Consider the following 23,661-nt stretch of genomic DNA (forward strand, 5'->3'; position numbering starts at 1 on the left):
AGCGAAGCAGAGCCCTTGGCGAGGGTGCTCCCACAAGTGCTCGTGAACGCGCCTGAAACGGACGATCACTCGTTCCGTAGGACCATTGGTTCACAAAGTAAAAGTCGAGAAGGCAAGAGCGGTCGTAGAAGCAGTGCTGTGTCGGTAGCTTTTTAGTTGGCCGCTTTCTTGCCTGCTTCAACGGACGCCGCAGTCCATTGTCTCGCTGCCCGGGAATCTAGTAAATGAACGAAACGGACCGCTCCCAACACGAGCTAGAGCTTTTGCGGCGGCCGCTCTGACGTGGATATCACGTACGAACAGTGATTGAAGAGCAGGTGCCTGACGCACCGTGATAGTTTGGTCGCTGATCGAGGTTTCGGGGTTGCGCATGCGCCTTCATAGAAAGACGCTTACATGTCTTACAAGGTTCGCGACGAAAGGTGGAGAGTGTTGTTAGTGCGGTGTTGCGACATTGTGAAAAGCCTGGCTGTGTGCGCAATCGAAAGAATGATTCCGCTACTAAGAAGTTAAAAATCTTTCATTGTTATCGGTCTTCGAAAAATGCCGTTTACCTGAGTAATAGCTCATGGTTGGAACAGTTGCATGCTTTTGGAGCGTCTATTTGTCACAAGCGACGACCACCATCTGCTTCACTTGCGTTTCTTTTCATAAAAACTCGGCGCTTGCTACAATTTTCTATGCCCCGCCACGGTGGTCTAGTGGTTATGGCGCTCGACTGCTGACCCGAAGGTCGCGGGATCGAATCCCGGCCGCGGCGGCTGCATTTCCGATGGAGGCGAAAATGTTCGAGGCCCGTGTACTTAGATTTAGGTGCACGTTAAAGAACCCTAGGTGGTCGAAATTTCCGGAGCGCTCCACTACGGCGTCTCTCATAATCATATCGTAGTTTTGGGAAGTTAAACCCCAGATATTATCATTATGCTACAATTTTCTATGAAGAATGCATGTCACGGGGATGGCACCCGTACCTTTTGACATTTGGAAGTGCCAGACGCGTGGCGTTGTCAAGGAAACGTACGCAACCGATGAAACGATTATTGCTGTGTGACATAACAACTATCCAAAGTGCGCAACTGTTTTTAGAGCGTAAACATGACGATTAAATGGGGCTGGAGAAGGCACAGGACTCATAAAAATAGAAACGAAAAAAAAAAAAATTGGGCAGATGCCTCTTATTCTGGTAGTCGATGTCATGCGAAGCACTAGGCAAACAGTGGCATATACCGCATTTTTTTTATTGCTTTGAATCAAGCATTTCGAGTTTCACCAACTTCTTTGTGCATGTTGAGTAGGTATGGGTATATCGCGGGCAGGCCCGTAGCGACGAATCTTTTCTATGGGTGAGGGGAGGCACTTACTGAAGGCCTTAACTATTTGAGCAAAATACCTATTTGAGGAAGCCACAATTTGGGAAGGGGGGGCTACTCGGCCCCCCTCCAAAAATGGCAAGCCTGTTTGTGACGGTGGTAAGCCCCCGTCTGTGGCGTGCCTGGTAAGCCAGTAATGGCGGCAAGTAAGGGTGCCTGTAAAGGGCGTCAGTGTAGTCGATGTGCCTGGTATGGTCCGACTTCACGTCGGTGCTTAATTTAGAGCACGGATGTCAGTTTTACCGAAATGAACTGCACGCTACGGTGCGAGGATGTGCCTGTCATAAGAAGTGGTTTTTGGCGTATTCCTCCGGGCTGAGCAATGACTGACCATAGCTTGGCGAGTTCCAGGAGTTAATATGTAATGTTTATTGCGTGGTTATAAAAGTCGATAGGGAACACTGCAACCGCAGTTAACGTTGCTGCGATATGACGCCATTATAGGGTCTTTGGCAAAATACTTGACTGCCACGCAGGATGCCTGGTTCGTTTGCGGCTCCACCGTGACTTTCAGCCTCTCCGTCCCTCTGATTCTTCCCTCACCGACAACGCTGCCGACGCCTGCCCCGCATTTTCGGCGACACAAGCTCCATAACGCGATCGCGTAAAGGTTTTTGAAAGTCTGTTATTGCTGTTCCTGGGTTGATACAAACCGTGAATCACCTGTGGCTCATACCCGCATTCCATGGGCCGTGGTGTACGGGTATGTGCCACACGTGGCTGAAGGAACGGGTTTCATGACGTGCGCGTCAAGTATCTCACGCTATTGCTCATCGTGTTCATCATACACCAATGCCCGCGCATGCTAATTTTGGTATATGTCAAGTTAAGGAGACGACCACGAGAGCGATAGATAGCTAGATAGATAGATACGTAGATAGAAACCTTAAAAGTGCCCTTGGTTTGCTAAGAAATGCGTCGCATTTAAAAACTGGGAACAGCGCGCGAAGGCTGTTGAAATAGTAATGCGGTGACGGATCTCAAGGCATGTCTCAAGGTGAAGACATGTACAATGGACTGGGCGCATGTAAGTGCCTATGAAGGCACCGGATGAGTTCGCTGCCATGTTGTATAAAGGACATTGGGAAAAACTTGGAGGACTCATGAGCTTCACTTTCAAGAGTAGAACGTGATAGTGATAACGTGATCGGGCCCCGTTCGCGTTCTCATTGTTTTGCCACGCTTTGCTTCTAGGTGGACACCTCAGTCGCGCCGCAAGGAAAGGAACGTGTGCTCGTAACATTGGCCGTTTAAAACTCCTAGAGTGCCTACTGCAAGTAGAGTTACAAAGTGTGCACTACGCCATATTTATTCATTTGTGAATTACTCACTCACTCACTACGGGTCAGCAAGGCAGTACATGCACCTACGGAACTGCACATTTTGTTGATGCTGTGGCTTGTGATAATGATCAATTATGCCTGAGCGCTTCGTAATGTGTGGACCATTAAATCGCCCTTTCATTGTTCAATACACACATAGCGCCTGGCGCATTTCTATGTATCTGCCACGCAATGTTATATGTGTTAACGCGCCTCCTCGCAATACATGACGCATGTATATTTTGCTTTCTCGAACACTTCCAAGTAAGTATTGGCGTGGCTGTATGGTATGGCGCTTTACTTTCACGCAGAAGGCCTGGGTTCGATTCCGGCTAGAACCCCTGACTTCTGTTATGTGAATCAATAGTCATTTTCTCCTAACAACCGACACAGACACCAGAATTTCATTTCTGCAACACGGAATCTTTAATGCTACCGCGTTCAAATCCATCTGAGAACACTGACTTATTGGAGCCACCACTGACTCTAGAAAGACGCAATCGATCGCTGGTTGCGTCCTGCGTGCAGCTCGCGCTGTAGTCGCCTATGTATGCGCCGTTTATATTAAATGACAGCAGCAATGCTGCAAATATATCAGAAAGAATGTACAAGATGTGCGAGGGCGAAGAAAAAAACAAGCCACATGGATTAGTAAAGAGCCTGTACAATGTAAACACTTCTTGGTGACAAAAAATGTAGTATGGGTGTGCACGCTTGCACTCACCCGAGTCCGCGGTGATTAACATTTAATGATAATATCTGCGGTTTTTCATGCCAAAACCACGATAAAATTATGAGATGCGCCGCAGTGGAGGGCTCCGGAAAACTTGGCCATCTGGTGTTCTTTAACGCGCAGTGACATAGCACACTACACATGCCTCTGGCATTTCGCCTTCATCGAAATACGACCCCGAGCGGTCAGGATAGAACCTACGGCTTTCGGGTCAGCAGCCGAGCCCTATAAACACTGTACCACCGAGGCTGACGGTGACTAACATTTGTCATGGTTTGACGGAACCTGTAGAACGCGTTACACTCAAAGAAATTTCCGTATTTAGGAACCAAGAAAGCGGATACAGTATCCAGGAAAAACAATGACTCCAATCCTTCGCAAATATGATGGACATAGCACACTTAAAACAATAATTTTTCGCTGAATTCTGCAAAACACAAGCGTCTCCTCCTTCACGACGAAAATCAGCAGCAAGTAGTGACTTACAATACGGAATGACTCGAATACTTCGCGAATATCATGGACACGGCACACGTAAAACAATATTTTTTCGCTGAATAGTGCAAAACACAAGCGTCTCCTCCTTCATGACAAAAATCGGCCGCAAGTATCTCTTATAATACGGATGACTTCCAGGAATTCATACCAACATGGTCGTCGCATACCATCGCTGCGACTACGCGTTTTGCACCTCTGTTATTGCACGAAACTGTATTTGATCCCAAACGGCAGTTCAGGAGGCCATCGCGGAAAGAGAAATCCATTCGACATATCAACCGAGGGGGCGCACATGGGCGCACTGCGATCGTCACTCGTTGACTCATTCGTCCACGGCCGCTACCCCCTTAACGGTTAACCCTAACGCCGTACGCACGAAGCGGGACGGCGGGACCATGCTGGAGCTGCTTTTTTCATACGCTCTACGTCTTCGAGGTGAGTGATTGACTTCCCATCTTTTCGCCTTTGTGGTTGTAGATCGTGCCGCTAAAAATCGATCTGTTGTCATATGCTCACGCTCAGCAATATCTGAGACGAGGCCGCCTCGAGTAAAGGCGGGGAAATGTGCGGGTTACGCCAACGTTTTCGTTAAACTTTGATCCCCGCACTACGCAGATATAATTAGTATGATTCTTACCCTTGCGGATTGTACCGTGCATGTTTTTTGAGGCGGAGTTCAAAGTGAGCGCACAAACTGCAGCATTTACGGAAATCGCGGAATGATCGTGTAGGTCGTGTTTACAACTCGAGCTTGTGGTTTTCGTTTCGCGCTGATAACTTCGCCGCAGTTGTCGCATTACGCTTTATTCTGCGCCTGCACAAGGAATTAAGGACAAGAATATTGCGATTGCCAGCACTGTTCAGGCTTGTCAGTGCCGGAGCGCAGCCGCTCATGTGTGTGTCTCTCTTAGTGCTGGCGCCGTTAGGTGAGCCTCTGTTTACACTGCCAATATGCCGCTGCTCCGAAAGACGAGACGATCTACCGTGAAATCGTGGCGCGCTGCAGCCTTCACGCGTGTGATCACCGTCGGGCGAAAGTGCATCTCCTCCGCGGTGTCTGATAAAAGGCACGAGAAGCCCGAGAAGGGAACTGTAAACTCAAGGGAACTCAAGCAGCATGTAATTTTTTGCGGAAAGCTATTTAGAAGCCACGGCTCGTGAAACGCGTTGTCAGAAAATCTGCGTTTCCTTAATTAGGTTAGGACAAAATTTCCCCTGTACAACGATGGTAGGATATTTACTTAAAGGGGTCATGAAGCACCCCTTGGGCTGATTGAAAAAACACATCCTGCGGAAAGCTGACACGGCTATGAACTGCTCTGCCAAATATTACAGTCGTGCGCGCCGCGTAATGGCCACAAGAGGAGCGCGAAGTTGCCGTTTCCCCAGGAACCCTCTTTTCAAACAGAGGCCGGTTCTCACTCTCGTCGGTGGGCGGGGCGTCTGTCCGCTGTACTGGCTGTACGTCGCAAGAGACATAGCATGCTTATTGGCCGATAGCCGACGTAAATCGAGAGCGGCGTTCGGATCAGATGCGCTTCTTGCCGCGGGGTGCCGCCACTTGCCGGCGCCGCACTCCTCAGTACATGGTAGCCACACTCGCGCAAGCGAATCACAGCGGTTGAGCGATCGCGTTTCATGACGCGCGCTGGCGTAACTTCTTTCCCCCATGCCATCCCTCCCTGTCTAGCTTCCAGTGCGCTCGTCGGCACGAGAAAAGAGAGAAAGCGCTGGGAGCGTGCGCCAAACCCCCGTAACTCCGCTGATTCTTGACGGATTCGAGAAATTTTTGCGGCAATCGATTCGGGAGGCAGTACACTCCGATACTGAGGCCATTAGATCATTACTTGGAAAAGTGGTTCATGACCCCTTTAAATTAAGTTTTACAAACTTTGACGCTTTAGTGGTTTTTTTATACTGCCTTTATATGGGCAATATGGTCTATATTGGTGATTTTTTAATACAAAGATAACATTCAGTGATATGTGATAGTTTTATTAACTCATTGTCAGGAAGTTTTACTGTAGGTAAAAAATAATTTGAGATGTATATAGTGTGAAATAATGCGTACAGCTGGCGACAAATTTGCAAAAAAATGTTTTTTTTTGCACATGTTTGGTCGTAAATTTACCATTGAGGTCGCCCTAGTAAAAATATGGTAAATAACGCATTTACTAGTAAGCTTCATTGGTTACTGATTGAGAAAGTTTTATAAAATAATGTTGTGCTTTAAGCGAGAAAAATATTTTTGAACTTGTGTTCTGCCAGTCTGTGTACTTGCGCGTGTTTATACCTCGTAGCAATCCATCCTAGCGGGCAAGTACAAGCAGCACGGACATGTGGAAGATTTAGACACGATAAGCAGCTTTGTCCGTGCTTATTTCAGTGATCTACTAGTGCATCTTAGCCTGAGCCAACGAGAAAGTCGAACCATACTAGAGTGCATGTGGTCGCCACATGCAGCTCTCCGCTAACGGCCCCATTAGTGTGCTTTTACAGCACCGGGAAGTAATACCGATGTGTGGAACACCCCGTTACCTATGCGCTAAGATTTAGAAGTGGGAAGGACACTACGATTAGGAAAAGATCTTATAAAGATAAAAAACAGGATAAGATGCAGTCATGAACCAACACATTCATATTCAAGTGACCATGTTTTACCATTGACCATGTGTTGGTTCATAACTGCAACTTATTCACCATGCAACATATCCTTTTTTTTATTTTGATAGATCCTTTTCTTAATCATAGTGTTCTTCCCGCTTCTCAATCCTAGCGTATAGGTAATGTGCTGCTGCGTAAGCACACTGTGCGAGCAGTCAGCGGACAGCTGCACGTGGTTAAACGCACTTTAAGTAGGGGCTGGATTTCTTGTTTACTCAGGCTAACACTCAATAGTAAACCATTTAAATAGGCACGTACAAAGCTGCTTATGTTGTCAAAATGTTCCTCGTTCTTTTTCTTGGTTTTCTTTCTCACCGTTGGCGTCCATTTTATCAACGTCATATCCGTGACGGATGTACTTGGTGGACCCCGGCATAAAACACTTTCGTGTTAAAAAAAAAAAAAAACAGCCTGCCCACATCTCTTCATAAGACAACCTGGCAGAAAGAAAGCATGTCCAAGAACAATGCTCAAAAACAAGTATCTTGTGTTAATTTATCTCTCCCCTATGTATAGGTACCAGTGCAGTCATCAGCCGAATTTTAAAGAAAGATATAAATATCATCCTTCTACTGACCCCCAAAATCCATATCTCGAAAAATCGGCTAATCGAAATTTTCTCGCTACCAAACGATTTCCTATAGGTGCAATGTATTTATTGCCCTTCATCTCGAAGTATTTCTGTGCCCACTTTCGGTTATCTCAAAATCTCGACTGAGAATGGAACCAAAACTTCGCCATCGAACCGTTTCACAAAATACTAGCGGCAAAATGTCATACGTTTCACAAGGTTCGCGCAAGGCTGCCGCGTTTACGACGAAGTGGACACTGTTCCCGAAAGTAAAGTCGAAACCTAGCGGCATAACGACTTTGTCGAGCAACCCTGTGTCACGTCATGTGACGTTATAGACGTGCACATAAGCAGGCCCTGCAAAATAGCTCGGGTCGTACACGTTTTGTTTACCGTCAGAGATGCGATTTCAGCATTTCATTTACGCAAGGCACGTCGCGTGGATTTTTTCGTCGATCGTGCGATGTGGTGAGGATAACGCCACCAAAAGCAAAGCAAGTCACTGATGCTGCAAAGAAAGGTAGCACTAATCAAAGAAGCGGATTCGAGGCTCGAAGTTCCGGACGTCAAAACGGCGCTGATTGTGTGGTTGCACCGTGCGAGAGGTGCCCCTTCGAGTCACAACATTGACAGAGAAGGCCGATTCTCTGGACTTAGTGGTGGGCTACACTGATCTCGCCTGCAACATCGACTGGTTTGACCATTTAAGTGAAACAACTTAACGTCACGCACGGTGATCGCGGCAGTGTCGACGCAGCTACTCCAGGGGTGACGACATCAGCTGAGACAAGAAATGTGTTTCGTATGATGCGAAAAGTGCAGCGGTGCGGATGATCGCCACATGCGGTGTGTTAAGCAACTCGAGAAAGCTTTGCTAGGTGCAAGTGTTACTGCGAGGCAGTGCCGAAAATACAAAGGTAGCGCCGAAAACACAGCTGGTTGACAGCTCTGGTATGTCATTATTTCTCTTTAAGTTCTTTACAAAGAGTCAGTTAGGCCCTCCTGTTAAGAAACTGGTCGGTAGTGATAACGTTTTTAGATACGACTGGACTTCTCAATAGAATTTGCGCAACTTTGCTTATCTCAAAAATCTGCTTAACTCGAAGTTCACTAGGGTTGCATGTTTGGGCTTGTTGGTTTGGCATGACACAGGTTGAAAGCGCAAAAGACGAAGACAGAGAAGAGGCTTGACACACACGAGCACGCAGCGCTCGTGTGTGTCAAGCCTCTTCTCTGTCTTCGTCTTTTGCGCTTTCAACCTGCTTAACTCGAAATTTGTTCTGGTTCTTACTACTTCGAGTTAACGAGGTATTACTGTAGAAGTAAAGGGGTTATCTACCAAACCAGTTGTTCAGACTGACAAGCAGCATACAGTGGGGAAAAAAACAAAAAAAAAAACAGCAGGAGCATCATCACAACAATGATGTCAGAACCTACACTTGACAACGCGACGCCTTAGTCAAACATTGAGAGTAGGCAAGCCACAAAATTGGTTTCTGAGAAGAAGTTGCGTTCTTTCTGTTCAGTTCTATTTGAAGTTGAAAAGGCGCGACCTACCATCTTCGTTCTCACTCCCTCTTCGAAAGGATCACAGTTGATACCTAAAAATCCGGATTGAAATGAACCAACTTTTTTTTTAACGCGAAAGTGTTTTATGCCGGGGTCCACCAAGTACTTCCGTCACGGTTATGATGTTGATAAAATGGACGCCAACGGGTGAGAAAGAAAGAAATTAAGAAAAAGATCCGCTGCTGGGAATCGAACCCACGACTTTGCGGCTGCGACGGTAAGCGCCCGACGTTCAACCGACTAAGCCAACTTGGCAGATGGCGGACACTCCACGAACGCGCCTTATACCTTTCACACGTTCTCTCTCGCACGGTGCTCTCTGTTGGCGGTGTAGGTAGGCGGAGCGGGGCGGTGCCGCCGTCTGCGAGAGGTAAAAAGAAGTAATGCGTCACGATCGACATTTACTAGCGCTTACTCCGAGATTGCGCGTGATATCGGAGGACATGGTTAAAGCGTCTCGATACCCGCAAGGGACACTTGCCGCGCTGGCGTCGCCGAGGGAACCTAGACGCAGTTGCGTTCTTTGCCTTTCGCTTCGTGTTAGCCTGCGCCATCTCATCGGATTAGTGCAAATTCCACGTGCACCAACGGGGTTTCTCCGCCGCCGACTGCTTCGATTGCGAGAGCACCGACTAACAAAACTGCTGCAATACGCGTTGCAAAAATGACGCGATTTCGATGGGCGAATGTCGTGCCTTGGTGGAGCGAGACAGAGGCCAGAAGGACGCACGCGCTTGAGGCTCAAGCTACGAACATCTGCCTCCCGTGTTGCTGAAGCACAGTGTGTTAGTGCATGCATGAACACAGGCTTTGGTAACCCATTACTAGTAAGCGCACACCGTGCCGCTTCTCTCCTTAATTGACGAACTTTTGAAGAAGTGCATATCGGGTACCAGTGTTGATTATGAGCTTGTTGATGTCATCTTCACACGCGATTCACAATTCGCTGATTCCAAATAAATGTTCACAACTTCAGCTACCACAACGGTTTAATCATGATCATGGGCGTTAGTCGTCGCGATGGAGACATGCCACTAGGTGTCAACATGGGTGCATCGACGTCAAATGGTGCTATAGCTGCCAAACACGAATAGACATTGTACAAGCTCTCATATCACTACACGATAAGCGCAACTTCTGTGAAGACACGTTTCACTTTCGTGTTATACCGATTCCTATGACGGAGGGATCAGCCATGTTTTTTTTTCAGTTAGAGACGTTTCACTTTTAATCATTTCTGAGTGCACCATGCTTTGCAGTGGAAAACAGCATCTGCATTAGGAATTGAGTTTGCTTGCAAAGGGTTCTGTTGCAGTTCAGTATCAGAATTGCTAAGCACCGTTAAAAGGCCGACACTGTTTTGGTCTTTAGAACTGTGGTGTATCTCTTTAGAGCTGTTATTTACCTCTAAACTGATAAACCAACCAACCAAACTGCCTTTAGAAGCAGTTTGGTTGGTTTATGAGCGCAAAAATATTTTGGGTGCCGAATGGTAAAGTTGCTTTCATCATTGCAGAAACAGCAGTCCTGCCTCTCTTCAATATCTGAAGAGCACATTATGCTATCAAGAAATGCTCACTGCTGAAACAGCACCACACGTTAACAGCAAGCGGAAGAGTAAGGTATCTGCAGTTCAAGCAGTGCAAAGGTAACAACTCGACGTGGGTAATCTATTGCTTGCCTGTATTTCCCAACCAAAACATTTGTATGCATTTTAGGGCTTTTACGTTGTTATGCAACATTGTTGCACGACTAGTGCAGCCGATAAGCAGCTAACAGCTGCGCCAAATTGTACTGAAAGTGGTCTTTCCTGCTTTTCCTCTACCAAACAGCATTTTAGACAAAAAATGCTCCAAGCTTACACCATAGAGGCACAAAAGCTAGCCAACTCGTAAAATTTAATTGAAGACCTAAAGCATGCCATCATTGTCTTGGTAATAAACTTGAGGGGTCATAGTCGTGAACATGGCCGGTGCAATCCATAGCACCTGCAGTTTAATTATGTTGCGTTTCTCTCTGGCTGGAGTTTTAGTGTTCTGATGCTGCGCAGCTATTTTTCTCGTGCTACTGTGATGGCGAGCCTGATAAAGAGGCTTTTCAGGTGAAAAAGCAGCTTCAGTGAATGTTTCGTTGCGAATTGTTTAGCATAGTAGATGACAGTGCAGCATCATTGTACCCAACCCCTGGCTTCAAGAAAAAAAAGAAGGAAGCCTAACCACTGCTGCCTATGGTTGCAATTTAAGGAGCTTTCATACAACACAATGCATAGTTGTCAAGAATAAACTTTGCGCATTACAGGTGAAGAAACGTACTATATGCCCTCATTGTAACTATGGCTCAGTTGTGCACATACTGAGGCATGGTCTGTATTCATAGTTACTCTTAAATCTTTTTTGTTTTATGTTTGCTTGCTTGCTGCATGCCCGATGTGTAAGCATGCTGCAAGTACAAATTCTAAAAATGGCTTTAGACCATGATATACCCATGGAGAAGAGCAAGCTATTAAAATTGAATGAAATTAGCCTGGTCATTTAATTTCGAAAGCAATGTTGATACAAATATAGCCTGACCTGCCACATATGGTATGTTGACTATTTTAATTCATGTTGAAACTGTATGGTAAGTCTGCATCTCACACTGCTTCTGAAGTGGTTTTTGTTGTGGCAGATCAGCTTTTTTAATACATCAGTATGTGTACTGAAAGGTGATGTGCCTGTTTCACCACTGCAACAGCTCTAAGATGATGATGTGTTTCAAAACGCCCCGGTATTCTGAAGTGAAACCACTGAGAATATCTTGCCTTCCAACTTTCTTACACATAATTCCATCATCAAAGCACACTCCATGTGGTGCTTTGCTACCTTGAATAAGTGTGCATCTATTAGCTACAATTTACTTGTGTCTAACATGCATTTGTAGTTTTCCATGTGTCTAGTTACCCTTTGTTCAACAAAAAGATAGAATAAAGCAGAAAAGTGGCAGGTTAACTAGCAGAACTAGTCATAGCACAAGTGTGGTTGGAAAGAGGATATGGTAACCATAACAGGGGAAGCCTGTGTGGATATGTGGTTACATATAGCAATACAAAATGTATTCTGTTCTGCTTGAAAAGGAAAAAGTTAATATTGTTGCTTTAAAATGTAAAACAATAAAAGAAAATCAGATGGCTATAGTTGCTTCTTCGTGCATTCAAGTGTGAGGATGACATGCTTTTCATAGCAGAGGCAGCTCTGCTCCCACTTTTGAAGGAAAGTGGGTACCTTTGATCATTTAATGAGTACTACCACACAGGCTGCTGTACCACGGGGCTCTGGCAGCAGTTATCCGTAGTGTGATGTCTGAAAGTGTGCACCAACTTCGAGTTTCCACTAACTCTCCCAAGTAACTTATTTTGTTACAGTGGCAAGATGAAACGTTTGTTTGATTAACACCATTTCTAGACAAAGGAAATCAAGTTTTGTAGCCATTGTTTGAGCTTATGGTGCTGTTGTTTTGCGACAGGTGTTCCTTCTAGATCGGATGGAGCTTGGAAGTATTTCAAGACGTTGCAGCTCAGGTGCCCATGGGCCAAAGGGCCTTCATTGTTGCAAAAGATGTGTCGCCGGCAGACGCTGCTGTGCAAGGTATGCCAAAATTGCTTTTAACATGCAGTTCTTGACATAAAAAAGGTACATTGCAAAAAAAGCAGGAAGGAAATGCATATGCCCACACAAGAGCTGTGTGGGCTCTGTATTTCGTGGTCACGCGTCTTGTTTTTTTTTTTCGTTTTTTTTTTGTTGTTGTTACCTCACCAAGCAAAAAAGGCAGTCATTATTGCAGTGCTCTTTTTATGGCATCGGGCTAATTGTGGGCTATGAGTACTTCCATATTACGGTTCGGGATCTCATGCGACAATTTTTTACCAGAGTTGGTTATGCATAATAATGGACCTTCTCCATCTTGCTTATGTGGCCATACTACAGTTCAGTAACACATGCAGAGTGCATGTCAGGCTTTATCATTAAAGTGTTGTGTATTCACTGAACTGCATGCAGCTTAACAGCTGAAGAAATTTAGTTGTAGTCTGGAAATCATACCCCTCACCACCAGCCGGCTCAGTGGCCTATTGGTTTTGTCGCTTGTCTGCTGACGTGAAAGACGTGGGTTCTATTCCGCTGTGATGGTCGCAATTTGACGAAGGTTAAATGCTAGAGGTTCATGTACTGTGTGATGTCAGTGCACATTAAAGGACCCCAGCTGGTCGAAATGATCTGAACCCTTCCACTACTGCGTCTCTCATAGCTTCAGTCGCTTTGATACATTAAACCCTACAAACCATACCCATCCTCACTGCATTTGTGGATGAACTGGTTCTACCATCTGAGCTGTCGTGCTATCTAGGCAGCAGCTGTGTGAAGATACGTTGACGGATGATTTTAAACAATGTCAGTGATTTTGGACAAGTGATCGGCTCCAACTAATAAGCTAGTGCACACCTTTGCTCCTAATATAAATCTAATATAAATTAATCAAACTAATAATCTAGGGCAGACACTGTTTGTTGAGGCAGTAAATGAGGCCAGCATGGTAGAGAGGGGCAGCATCAATTGTTCAGGTTCATGAACTTCAAAATTTTATTTAAAAAACACATTCTTTTCTCCTGTAGTAGTCATGCATTCCATTGGTGACCATTGATTGGGCCTTTATCTTCAGGTTGTCTAAGATAGACAAGAGTTATGAAGCATTGAGTCAGTTAAATTAACATAGATTAGTATTAAGTATGGATTGTGGGTCACTTGGGAGTGACAAATAGTGACTGAAGGATAGTTCTTAGGCGATAATCTTAGTTATTATACATAGAATGCCTGTTTGTGTCATGTTTATTAAGTATATATATTTAATAGGTTGCTATACCTGTGCACTGACCTTTGCTATTGTGCTCTGTCAAAAAGCCTGTCTTTGGCGTGGTCTCAATATCCTAATGTGACATAATGCCTACTATTACAAAAAGCTGTTGAGAGCTTGCAAGCAGCCACCTTGTCTTGTAGGGGTGTCCGAATATTCAAAAATTTCAAATAACAAATCGAATAATCTTCATGCGAATCGAATAGTGTGTATTGAAAATACCAAATATTTTTCGAATAGTTTTCAAATAATCAGCATGGGCGGGAAAACCCCGCAGTAACTATGCATTGCAACTGCCAGGGGTCATTTTTACTTATTTTTACAATTGAATTACCAAGGTACATGCAGCTTCAGCTTTTAACGGTCTATCGACACTGTATTGATCATCGGATAAAGGCGCTTTTGCTAAAAACTGCAGTGTCACAGAAGTTAATGTGTCGCCAACCCACTATCATCACCGTGAGATCGGTCATGAGACTGTGGGGATGACGGCTGCATTCGGATTCAGAAGTGCAATTTTTGTACGTGTTTACATGACTGACAACAGACACAATGTTATGTTGATGTAAACTGCTCTTGCAGATGCAGTATTCAACCATGATATTTAGCTCCCTTGGGGCCAAGGCCCATGAAGTGAATACCAGTTTGTGTGTTTCACTAAATGGTTAGCTGCATGGGTGATGTTCAGTTCATTATTGCTTAATTCTTATGCCACACTTCAGTTTTAATCAAAGGCTGATGACAAAGTGGCACCTTGAATAATGTAGTGACTGCTGTATTTCATTGTATAGTTACAAAATCTCCTGAATGCTCTACTTGCTGATGCATACGCGCTTACCTCAGTTTACATAATTGTAGTAGTTTTCGTCGGTTAAAAGTAATTGAATATTTCTTGAAAATAAAATGTTACGAAATTTCAGAGCTGTTTTGAAAATGGTTGCTTTACTATTCGAATAGTATTCGATTCGTATTTGATTCGGTTCTAAAATTGACTATTCGCACATTCCTGTTGTCTTGTGTACTGCAAATTTGGCAAATTTTTTACATGACAGTTTATTTCAGCAGAAGCTTTTGCTTTCACACAACAGCTGCTTTTCTTGCACACTTTCAAGCCGACATCCAATTGTCATTAATAATTCCTAAATGTAATGTGGTTTACATGATGGGTTGCAATAGCGATCACATTTCGTGACAAAATTGGAAAGCCCTTATTCTCTTCAGGGAGAACTCGTTATGAATCTGACAGGGCGAGTGATCTGCTCACGTTGGCTAGTGAAGTATTTCTAAAGCCCAGATGCCCTTGCTTTCATTATTCTGTTGCATACTTTTAACTTAAGACACTTGTTCTAAACATACTGGATTTTTAAAAGTACTTCTGGTGTTTTCATGGGATATACTTATTATTCACATTGCAGTAGAAGGCATGAAAATAATGTTGAAAAGTGGTGCTCTTTACACATTCGCATGGATTAAATCAAAACACAGTACAGCGAATTCCATGCTCTGTGGGAATAGATTTTATGCGAAGCAGTCAGTGAGAAGCTGCCCATGCTGCATTTTTTTACTCTTTGAGCCAAGCATTTACTAGGCTGATTGACGTCTTTGTGTAAACTGAGTAGTTGTAGGCATATCGAGGGCTTACCAGGCATGTTGAGTGCACTGATGTCTAAGGAGTAGCTTATGTTATGATGCAATGTCGGCACTCACGTTAAAAGCACAGTCATCAGGTTGCACGCCACCAGGGTTCAAATCCATCCCAAACTGATATTTATCGTTTCCTTTCATTGGGATTTTTTTTCTCTCTGAGAAGCCGTTGACACCAGCAACATATTTTCTCTGCCGCGGTCTCCTTAGTGCTATCACATTAAGATTACCAAAGTGCATTCTTTCCTTTCCTAGGTTAACGAACCGTGAATCATGTGGGGCACATACCCACATTCCACAGGCCGTGGTGTGCAAGTATGGCCACACATGACAAAGGGAAAGGGTTTCATGACGTATTGGACAGGCATGTCACATTATTCATGTGAATGGGCCACGACACTGAAGTTGCGATGTCGCACTCACCATTGATGTTCTTTCAGGTGCTGCTTCTATTGTTCTTGCGCCAGCTGTCACCCATCACGCCGGCACCACTATGACTGGTTTTGCCACAAGCGTCTTGGTGTCCTGATGTCGCAGAGAATTGTTGTGTGACCACATCGTCAGCAAAGTATGAAGCATCATCATTTCCACCGCATCCCGCCTCGCAATTCTGGATGGTACAGCGTTCTCCATTCAGCAAGATGGAACAGTCAGGTGACCAAGCAGCTCATAAGCACACCTATTTCTTCTATGCATGGGGCCTTGGCACTGCAGTTACGATGCCATGCTTATTGTTGACGTTCTTCCAGGTTAGTCAGTACCATAGGTCGGCAAACTCACTCATGTGTCGACTCACTCAGACTCGTATCGAGACGTGAGTCTGAGTGAGTCTGTATGAGTAAAGTTTTGCAAGTCTGAGTCCGAATGAGTTCGGTTGAGAAAAATTATAGTGAGTCTGAGCGCGAGTGAGTCTGGTTGAGGAAAATTTTGGTGAGTTTGAGTCTGAGTGAGCCCTAAGGGCAAAATATATTGTATGAGTGAGTCTGAGTGAGCTTCACATTTTTTGCCGACCTATGGTCAGTAGGAAACACACCGGTACCATGAAGACGATGTTTCCCTTGTTGTGGTGTTGTCGCTATTGAATTGTTTGAAATGGGCTCGTGCTGCCTTTTTTTTTCAAATCAAACATTTATTTTGCATAGTATGGTTACAACGTGAAGGATATACAGAAGAGGCTCCCAAGGTCAGGAGAAAGTGCTGGTACTCTCTGTACATGATTACTAGATACAAATTACCAAATACCTTGATGTACCTTTGACTTCTACTTCTTGGTAGCGACGTTGAATCAAACCCTAAGCCTAGGACTAAGGCACAGACGGACGAATTAAACAATTTGACTTTTTCTGTCCCACATTTGTAAACTAGCTGCAATACAGTCCTGGAATCATTGAATAAGTTCCTTAACATTCGTATTACCCTGGAAAATGACTTGGACACAACATGTTGCTGAATTAGAATCGAAAATCGCAGCGGTGCCATCTGCACAGCCATTATTAACGCCTAATTTAGAAACATCTAATGTGTAAGAAGACATCTGGTGTTATTTTTTATGGTGTTCCAGATAGAGGCAATGAAATTTGCACGTCTTTAGAGCAACTCATGAGCGATTTTTGTAGCAATAGGCTTAGTGTCGTACAGTAGCCAACCATTCATTCAGACTCGTTGGGAATCATTGAAAAGTCAGACAAATCGAAAGTCCGAAAAAAAAAGGATTTGCTAGAAAAAAAAAACACCCTTATTAGCCCAGTGGCTGGAAAAACTTGTCAATGTACGTCTGTACACACATTTACACACACACACTCGCAAACAATTCAGCTTGTATTTCAGCCAGTATTTGGCCATCGCTGTAGGCTGTCATTAGCGCTGCGTTAAATTCGCATTTCATTGCTATGGTGAGGGCGACGCATCATCATCGGAGTCACTGTCCACCTGCGCTGGTTCGAGAACCCGACGCGTCATCTCAACATTGTCCAGCTCGGTGAAAACTTCCGAGCAACATCGGAGTGACGTTGGCCACCTTCCACCTGACGAATAATCGCTTTTTTGCACTATCGGCAGTGTCTTACAGTTGCCAGGTTTATTCATTAGTCCTGACCACGCAGATGAACGGGTGGCGTCAGAGCCATCCCAGCAGATCAGGCCTCACACACCAAGCAACAAATGAGAGAGTGAGATGCAGATGAGGCCTAGCCGCAGAAACAACAGAAAACACAAACCCTCAAATGCCAAAAGGAAACGATGTTGGGCTAGTTGGTGTTGCAGTGCTCGTGCTGTCATTCTCTCTTCGTCCGTCTTGTGAGTGCTGTCATTCGCTTAGACATCAAATTGATCAAACCATGAAACGGCACACCACAGCTGTGGCCACACACACCGAGCCAGTGCCAACCGAGCTGACTCCGAGCGTGGCTTGGTGTGCGGTTTGGCCGTTGTAGCCATTCAATCAATACTTGACTGGCTAAAACCCAAAGGCAACCATTACACATAGCCAACAAACATAGCCTTCGACACCGGCAAATGCAATTTCTGCATGGATTTTGACGCTGGCACGACCTCCAGCCATAGCCAATGCAAACTTCGAGTGCTGGCAGCATAGTAAAAGTACTGTAAACATCGCTGACATCTTGTCATTGCGTTTGATGGCGTACCCAAACAGCCAGTAGGAGTCCGAAAAATCAAACAGCACACAGTGGAGCATCCAAATTTTCCGTTGAGAGTGTGCATTACTCCTTGTGGGACGAGTTGCGGTGCCGCAAAGGTGTTCGACTAAACAGCGACTATACTTTCGATTCTGATAGCTTCAAGCTCAAGAACACAAGCTTCGGCGCCTCTCATGATTATTCCGAGGCCGTCCAGACTAATACTTGTGCACACAGGCACTTTTGAACGGCTGTTCATTCGAAGGCCATAAAAACACCACAACTCTATTGATTCGATGGAGTTGTCATGCTTCTACAATGCAGTTTTGAAGGGCTGTTTCTCTCAAAGATTGCATGGTGCTGTGGATATTTATTTTCGTATTCTTGTCTTCGAAAGTTAAATAATAGAAATCTGCTTAAAAGCATGGATATGTCTGTTGTTTTTGTTTAAACATTTTAATAAATTGTTTATTCGTAGTTATGAATACATATTTAATTTTTTAAGTTGTTGAGCACCGAAACTGTGGTGAACGATACACGGCAAGACGACATGATGAAGACAAGCACGTTGCTGTTGAAAATATGTGCAGTTCGCACATTTAAAGTGGCGAATATACTTGATTAAGTAACGCTCACATGTACTGCTTTTAAAGCATACTGGTTAGATTTGTTGTTTCTAATCGGGAGTACGAGCACACTGTGAACGAGAGGGCACGTTCGCGCTATTTCCGCTTGCGCTGCTGAATGCTTATCGACATTTCAATAGAGTTGTGGTGTGCTGCGTTGGCTTGATAGACTATTGACTCGACGGCCTTTGAAGCATCCTGTGTAGCAGCTCATGCTTGACCACTGAGTCAATAGACTACCGGTTCGAAGCTCTTTCAAATGCCCGTGTGACACGGGTATAAACTCTATCACTTAAGGCACTACACAAAATCAGTAAGGAAAGACGGTGGCTGCATTTGCCTTACCTTTAATAAGCATTACAATAACAATGTGTGGGACAATGAGGCTGGTCGCATTGTTTGTCTCTCTCAACACTTCATGAAAGATAGACATTCTTCTATTCTGATCTCAGGTCAGACCCCAGTTTCACATCACTCAAAATGCTCAATCACTAAAACCGATAAATCCCTTTTTTCTTGTACACTAACATCAGACGTGCCATGTCAAAGAGTACCGAAATATTTTTGCTAATCGACTCATGTTGCACATCACTAATAGCATGGCTCACTGATGTTGTTCTGAAGAACTTGGTGTTTGTCAGCGAAACACATTACAATATATTTCGATGGGATAGATCAAATTGCAGAGGAGGTGGCGTAATCTTGGTGATAAATGATGACTTGTTGTAGATGCCATTAATTAGTTCAATTCGTTAATGTGTGTGTTTCTTTAAAATTCTGTTCAATTGATGCAATTATTGGTGGTATCTACTGTCACCTAATATGAATGATTTTTTTTTTTAGAATTTCATCGACTTCTGTGTGAAATATGTACACATTTCCCTAACTCTACTGTGTTCATATTCTGTCATATTCAGATTTTACTTTCCCTAATATATACTGGTTCACGCAATCCTTCACAGCAAGTGAGAGCGAAGCTCATATGTTTTTTTAGTCGTGTGTTGATTTTTTACTATTGCAACCTATTACTAATCCCACATGTCGCACATCAAGCACCGCCAACATTATTGACCTTGTAGTAACAAATAATCCTGATGTTTGTTCAAACATAATTAATTTAGAAGGCATTTTGGATCATGACGTAATAACAGGATGCATTATCAGTTCATTTAACAAAAAAGAAAACTGCTGCTAAACAAATCAGGTGTTGCAGCAGAGCCAACATAATTAACTGAATTGGATAGTTTCTCTGCTAAATTCATTATACGTTAAACCCCAGATATTATTATTATTAAGTTCATTATTCCTTGCACACTGTCGAGCAGAATTGGAATTTGTTTAAAAATAATCTCTCTAAACTTAGCCATGAATTTATGCCTCTCATATCCAATAGATGTAGCAGCAGCACACCATGGTTTAATCAGAGGTTGCGGCGGATGAATACCTAGAAAAAGTGATATTACCAGCAGACAGTAAAAAAGCAGTCTTTTAAACGAGTGGGAAAAGTATAAATGTGGCAAAGAGTCTCTCCTAAAATACACTCAGCATCACTTTTTCAGTTATGACATGTCATCTCTGTCAACCAACAACCCTCGTAAATTCTGGCACATTATAAACCTTAGCTTTCATCTTGACATCTTGCTTAGAGATATTAGCGGTGTCATCACTGATGTATGTGATTGTGCTGAGATTTTAATGACTCATTCTAATTAGTTTTTACCAATAAAGATATAAGCTTATTTCTTGAATTAAATACATTTCATGACATTTGCACCCCTGAAATAGTTCCTGATGAAGCGTATTTCAGCTTTGCTAAACAACTTTAAAATTACTAGTAGTTTGCGTCACCTCGGCTTTAAAAATAATTTGCTTAAAAGTACATCACAAAGCATTTGTTCTGTCTTGTCCTGTGTTTTCGCAATCATTGTCAAATGGGCTAATTCCTTATGACTGGCATTTAGTCAGGGTAATGTCTATATTCAAGTCAGGTGAACATTCCTCCCCACTTAACTATCGAGCCATTTCACTAACAAGCACCTTTTGCAAACTTCTCAAGAATGTCGGTCACAGCCAAGTAACTACGTCGAAGATCATAACATTATTTTCAAATATCAGCACAGCTTTTGTAAGGGTTTTTTATGTGGCACTCAACCTCAACCTGCTGGCCTTTTTAACCACTTACATTTGTTGCTTGAGGTGGGCTCCCAGGCTGACGCAGTATTTCCAGATTTTTCTAAAGCTCTTGATCGGGTTCCTCACCATCGACTTTACTAACACAGCTTATCATTCATCCTAATGTGCTCACCTAGATTAAAGACTTTCTCTCTTCCGGAACTTTGTTCACCTCTGTTAATAATTCTAACTCTCATTCTGCTTATATGACATGTGGTGTATCCCAAGGAAGTGTGCTCAGTCCTCTGCTTTTTCTAATCTACATTAATGATGTGCCTGCCTGTGTAAAATGTAGTGTTCGACACTTCGCTGCTGACTGTGTGATTTACTGTAACATTACCAATCACACTGGCCTGCAATCCCTACAAACTGACCTTAAACAGTTCTGATTGGAAACAAAACATGTCTTTCACTCGTCATGCAGCTCGCATTCCAACCTCTTACATCCTCAATAGCAATACTGCAAAACTAACAACATGCACTAGGCTCTCGATAATTCAAACTCGTGGGGACCCCCCAATTTTGTTTGAATTACCAGAAGTTCAAAAAGCACGTGTTTACAGCTTGAGAACAGTCAGTCGACAGGCATTTGTGAACAAGTAAATACAAGTGTGCCAAGCGTTGGGGGGAGGGGGGGGAGCCACTTGAGTGAGAGTTCATTGCATCACTACAAAGTGGTGTTGAGATGCAAAAAAAAAGAGCATGTTGGATTGCCACTGTGGTGCGTCCATGGAATTGTCATTCAGACATAACGGGGGAAAAAAACGGTGCAAAATTATGACAGGACACAAGACGAAGAAGGCACGACAACAGTGCTGGCTTACAACTGATCCTATTTTTCGACATGTGGGCACATATATACCATAACAGTCAAAAAATAGAAAATTTTAAAAATAAAGTAACAAGGTTGGTGCCCCTAACTCTCGTCAACATGCATCACCGCTGAGCACCACAAGCACGTGCTGTACATATCACCGACGGTTTAAAAAATCTTATATTTTTTTTGTGAAAGGGTCACAGATGGCATGCTGACACAGTTAGTTTCTATACATTCTGTTTCTGCAGCTTCAGTTATTTCTCTGGTTGTATGATCTTTGTTTTTTGCTATAACTTTGTTTCTGAAAAGATTGGTTTGCAGCCACAATCCCTGCAGTGGAGGCCTAGATGGCCACTAATCGCACTGTTTACGTTGTAGTTATGCTCTCTTAATCATTCAGTAAGGCATCTTCCTGTTTGCCCTATATATTTTCCTAAACAGGACAGTGGGATTGAATAGACGAGCAAACCAAACCAAAGTGAATAGACATTACAAAGTAAACGAAACAGGAAGGCAGCAGCCTCAGTTGTGTTCCATAAAGCACGTAGACCTATATGTAAACTGTATTGAAGGCTTCATCTATTCAATCCCACTGTTGTGTGGAGGAAAATATATAGGGCAGAGAGGAAGATGCCTTAACGAGCGACTAAAAAAGTGACATAAGTGACAAGGGCGTAAGATGCAAATCATAACATGTATGCCATGTACGGTTTGATTCACATGCCACAGTCTTGGGACGCTTGGAGTCGTTTCGTTAAATGGATATGTACCAAAATTATTATGGGGTGGAATGACTCTATGACGAACAATAATTACAGGGGGAACGTGAATGCCTTCATTTGCCTCGAAAACAAAGAATGCGGTCTATGCAGCTCCTTGTTGACTGCTTTGCATTACATTGGTTCCCACAATGTGTGGAATCTGCCAAATTTTTGTGTGAAGTTCTACACTTTAGCCGCAGATTGAGGTTCCATGTATTATCTTGCATTTTTGCACTATGTAATGGCAGCGTAATGTACTCATAGAACTGCTAAATGAGCTCGCGCTATTTTGCTGTTGTACTTGCCTGGTGTGATTGTACTAACACGATATCTTTTTCTCTTTTCTTTTTCAGTGAACAAATCTGCGCAATACTGTTGCATTGTGGAAATCATACAGGTACCATGGGTGTTAAGAAGTTTTGATATTCCTTCTATGTAATATAAATTCGAGATTTAAAGATAATTAAATAAAATAAAGCTTCTCTGACAATTTTTATTTACACAATATGTTGAATGCCTTTGATGTATTTTGTTTTATAATTCTAGGACAATAAAGTTTGATTTCAGTGAAGATAAAACTTGACATTGTCGGTTTTTAAGCATGCGAATTCACTTCATATATTCTTCGCGTTTGTTTTTTACATATACAGGGCTGGTCAAAAGTTCCCAGGCCATGCTGCCATAGGATTACGTGGGATAGCGACCTGCGAAATTTTGACTACCCCCGTATCTGCTGAAGATACATCTGATTTTTACGTATGCCTAATGTTGAACTTACAGAAAACACATTAGCTTTTTACGTCCATTTAGTATCGGCAATACGAATAATGTGTGAGAAATCGTCCACGTAACAGAAAACACATTAATTTTTTACGTCCATTTGGTAATGGCATTACGAATAATGTGTGAGAAATGGTCCACGTAACGGCTCTCGTTTTGTAGCATCTGTTGCTTCATTTCTTCATTGCGGAGCGCTTCATAATAGCATGAATGGGCTTTACGTGCCATGGATTCTACGTCATCTCTGGTCTACCGTTTACCTTATGCGGAAGAGTGGTCGGCAGCATTTTACCTACAGGTTTTTCCGTATTCAAGGGCCTTTTTTTTTAAGAGTGTATGCTCGCTTATGGTGTGTCGGTGCGCGCAGCAATACCAACAAAAGTGGCTTCTAGCGCTGCTAAAGCACTGGCGTTCGTATAACTCACTAAAAAGGTGCACATAATGGGCCACGAGAGTGCGGGTGCTCGGCTATACGGCGCGTCCAGTGTATAACGGGCCTTGCTGCTCTCGGCATTCTTGTCAGTCAGCAACGGGTGGCATGCGTGAAACTTGTGCGCACAGTCCTTGGACCCACGTAGCAACGTGAGGCCGTCGCGCCTTTTATTACCTATTAC

The 23,661-nt window shown here is 43.6% G+C and overlaps 1 protein-coding gene and 1 long non-coding RNA gene across 2 annotated transcripts in view; both read left to right on the top strand.

The window, feature by feature from the left end:
• The window catches only part of LOC119386682 (protocadherin-16), a 203,509-nt gene that overhangs the window by 80,940 nt on the left and 98,908 nt on the right, over positions 1-23,661 (top strand). The gene's annotated exons all lie outside the window — the stretch shown is intronic.
• LOC119386683 (uncharacterized) lies at positions 10,296-22,736 on the top strand. The gene is made up of 4 exons (XR_005182344.2): positions 10,296-10,375; positions 12,229-12,350; positions 15,696-15,909; positions 22,621-22,736. It is a non-coding gene; the product is annotated as an uncharacterized LOC119386683 (long non-coding RNA).

The sequence above is a fragment of the Rhipicephalus sanguineus genome, chromosome 3, assembly GCF_013339695.2.
Source record: "Rhipicephalus sanguineus isolate Rsan-2018 chromosome 3, BIME_Rsan_1.4, whole genome shotgun sequence".
NCBI lineage: Eukaryota > Metazoa > Arthropoda > Arachnida > Ixodida > Ixodidae > Rhipicephalus > Rhipicephalus sanguineus.